This window comes from Enhydra lutris, unplaced genomic scaffold, assembly GCF_002288905.1.
Source record: "Enhydra lutris kenyoni isolate GAN:26980312 unplaced genomic scaffold, ASM228890v2 scaffoldscaffold141, whole genome shotgun sequence".
Classification (NCBI taxonomy): Eukaryota; Metazoa; Chordata; class Mammalia; order Carnivora; family Mustelidae; genus Enhydra; species Enhydra lutris.
In genome coordinates, this window is record NW_019154225.1 from 403249 (window position 1) to 407158 (window position 3910).

A 3910-nucleotide genomic window follows, 5' to 3' on the forward strand; every position below is an offset into this window, starting at 1 on the left:
CTTCTGATTCCATACAAATTTTTGGATTATTTGCACCAGCTCTTTAGAAAATACCGGTGGAATTTTTATCGGAATGGCATTAAAAGTATAGATTGCTCTAGGCAGTATAGACATTTTAACCATGTTTATTCTTCCAATCCAAAAGCATGGAATGGTCTTCCATCTTTTTTGTGTCTTCTTCAATTTCTTTCATGAGTGTTCTGTAGTTCCTCAAGTACAGATCCTTTACCTCTTTGGTTAGGTTTATTCCTGGTATCTTATGGTTCTTGGTGCTAGGGTAAATGGAATCAATTCTCTAATTTCCCTTTCTGTATTTTCATTGTTAGTGTATAAGAAAGCCACTGATTTCTGTACATTGACTTTGTATCCTGTCACCTTGCTGAATTGTTGTATGAGTTTTAGTAGTTTGGGGGTGGAGTCTTTTGGGTTTTCCATATAAAGAATCATGTCATCTGCGAAGAGAGAGAGTTTGACTTCTTTATTGCCAGTTTGGATACCTTTTATTTCTCTTTGTTGTTTGATTGCTGCTGCTAGGACTTCTAATACTATGTTGAACAAGAGTGGTGAGAGTGGGCATCCTTGTCATGTTCCTGATCTCAACGGGAAGGCTACAAGCTTTTTTCCATTGAGGATGATATTTACTGTTGGTCTTTCATAGATAGATTTTATGAAGTTCAGGAATGTTCCCTCTATCCCTATACTTTGAAGCGTTTTAATCAGGAACGGATGCTGGATTTTGTCAAATGCTTTTTCTGCATCAATTGAGAGGACCATGTGTTTCTTCTCTCTTCTCTTATTAATTTGTTCTGTTACATTGATTGACTTGTGAATGTTGAGCCATCCTTGTAGCCCAAGAACGAATCCCACCTGGTCATGGTGGATAATCTTTTTAATGTGCTGGTGGATCCTGTTTGCTAGGATCTTGTGGAGAATCTTGGCATCCATATTCATCAGTGATATTGGTCTGAAATTTTCCTTTTTGGTATGGTCTTTGCCTGGTTTGGGGATCAGGGTAATTCTGGCTTCATAGAAAGGGTCTGGAAGTTTTCCTTCTGCTTCAATTTTTTGAAACAGCTTCAGGAAAATAGGTGTTATTTTTTTCTTTGAAAGTTTTGTAGAATTCCCCAGGGAATCCATCAGGTCCTGGGCTCTTGTTTTTTGGGAGGTTTTTGATCATTGCTTCAATCTCGTTACTAGATAGCGGTGTATTCAGGTTGTCAATTTCTTCCTGGCTCAATTTTGGGAGTTTATAGTTTTCCAGGAATGCATCCATTTCATCTAGGTTGCTTAGCTTATTGGCATATAACTGTTGATAATAACTTCTGATGATTATTTCTACTTCTTTGGTGTTAGTTGTGATCTCTCCCTTTTCATTCATAATTTTATGAATTTAGGCTTTCTCTCTTTTCTTTTGGATTAGTGTGGCCAATGGTTTATTGATCTTATTGATTCTTTCAAAAAACCAGTTTCTAGTTTCATTGATACATTCTGCTGCATCTCTGGTTTCTTCCTCATTGATCTCAGCTCTAATCTTGATTATTTCCCTTCTTATGTGTGGAGTTGGTTTGATTTGTTGCTGATTCTCCAGTTCTTTAAATTGTAGATACAGCTGGTGTGTTCTGGATTTTTCAATTTTTTTGAGGGAGGCTTGGATGGCTATGTATTTCCCCCTTAGGACCGCCCTTGCTGTATCCCATAGGTTTTTGACCGAAGTGTCTTCATTTTCATTAGTTTCCATGAATTGTTTCAGTTCTTTTTTGATCTCCTGGTTGATCCATGCATTCTTAAGCAAGGTGGTCTTTAGCTTCCAGGTGTTAGAGTTCCTTCCGAAATTTTCCTTGTGATTGAGCTCCAGTTTCAAAGCATTGTGATTTGAGAATATGCAAGGAATAATTTCAGTCTTTTGGTATCGGTTGAGTCCTGAATTGTGACCCTGCATGTGGTCTATTCTTGAGAAGGTCCCGTGTGCACTTGAGAAGAATGAGTATTCTGTTGTTTTAGGGTGGAATGTTCTGTATATATCTATGAGGTCCATCTGGTCCAATGTGTCATTCAATGCTCTTGTTTCTTTATTGATTTTCTGCTTCGATGATCTGTCTATTTCTGAGAGAGGCATATTAAGATCTCCTACTATTAATGTGTTCATATTAATATGACTCTTTACCTTGATTAACAGTTTTTTTATGTAATTGGCTGCTCCCATATTGGGGGCATAGATATGTACAATTGTTAGATCATCTTGATGGATAGTCCCTTTAAGAACGATGTAGTGTCCTTCTGTATCTCTGACTACAGTCTTTAGTTTAAAATCTAATTTGTCTGATATGAGAATCGCTACCCCGGCCTTCTTTTGAGGCCCATTGGCATGAAAGATGCTTCTCCATCCCTTCACTTTCAGTCTGGGTGTATCTTTAGGTTCAAAATGGGTCTCTTGTAGACAACATATGGATGGGTCCTGTCGTTTTATCCAATCAGCAACCCTGTGCCATTTTGTGGGTGCATTTAGGCCATTCACATTGAGAGTGATTATTGATAGGCACTTTTTTATTGACATCGTGTTACCTTTGAAGTCTTTCTTTCTGTAGATTGTCTCTATATTTCTGTTCAATGCTATTCTTAGGAGTTTTCCTCTCTTACAGAACCCCCCTTAATATTTCCGGCAGTGTCGGCTTGGTGGTTGCATAGTCTTTTAAGCCTTGCTGGTCTTGGAAACTCTTTATCTCTCCATCCATTTTGAATGTCAGTCTTGCTGGATCAAGTATTCTTGGCTGCATGTTCTTCTCGTTTAGTGCCCTGAATATATCTTGCCAATATATCTGCCAATATATCTGAATATATCTGCCAAGCCTTTCTGGCTTGCCAGGTCTCTGTGGACAGGTCTGACGTTATTCTGATGGGCTTTCCTCTGTAAGTAAGGAGCCTCTTTGTCCAAGTGACTTTCAAGAGATTATATGTACAATTATGATTCCTCAATTGGACTATCACTTGCCTTGATGTTTTTCTGGAATCTATAAACTTGGGTGGAGACCGTTCGGCCTCTAGTACCTGAACTTTCTTTCCATTCATGAGATTGTGAAAATTTTCATGAAGAACTTGTTCCACTATATCTTTTAGACTTCTTTCTTTCTCCTCCCCTTCAGTGATTCCAATAATTCTGACGTTGGAATATTTCATGGCATCATTTATTTCCGTGGTTCTGTTTTTGTGGCTTCTAAGCTGTTTGTTCCAGGCTTCCACCTGACCCTTTCTCTCTATCTGTTTGTCCTCCAGATCACTAATTCTATCTTCTGTCTCAGTTACCCTAGCTTTGAGAGAATTTAAATTAGGTTGGATCTCATTGAGAGCATTGTGAACCTCTTCCCTGGGTGCTTTCACTTTTGTCCTAACATTGTGAACATCATCTCTGGTCTCATTCAGTTTGGCCCTAATCAATTCCGTTTGGTCATCCATTACTTTCTCCAACCTAGCTATTGCCTGGATAATTGTTAGCATGAATTCTCTTTCTGACATATTGTCTATGTTGATAGCCATTAGATCTGTTGCAGAAGGCCCATCCTCTGTATTTTTCTTCTGTTGGACATTCCTCCTCCTAGTCATTTTGGTGAGAGATGGCTGAATGGATGTAGCTGGATGTATCGACCTTGGTGCAGTCAAGGTGCACCCTGGAACACTTCTGAGCAATCAGGATTCCCCACCTAAACGAGAGAAAAACGAAAAGAAAAAGAAAAAAAAGAGAGAGAGAGGAAAGAAAGGGAAGATAAAAGAGAACGTTCCACCCAAATGGGCCCCAAGGTAAGATTTATGAAGTATACAAATAAAAACAGACAAACAAAAAGACTGATAAAAGTAGATGACAAGAGAAAGTAAATTATAAACATATATATATATATATGTGTGTGTGTGTGTGTGT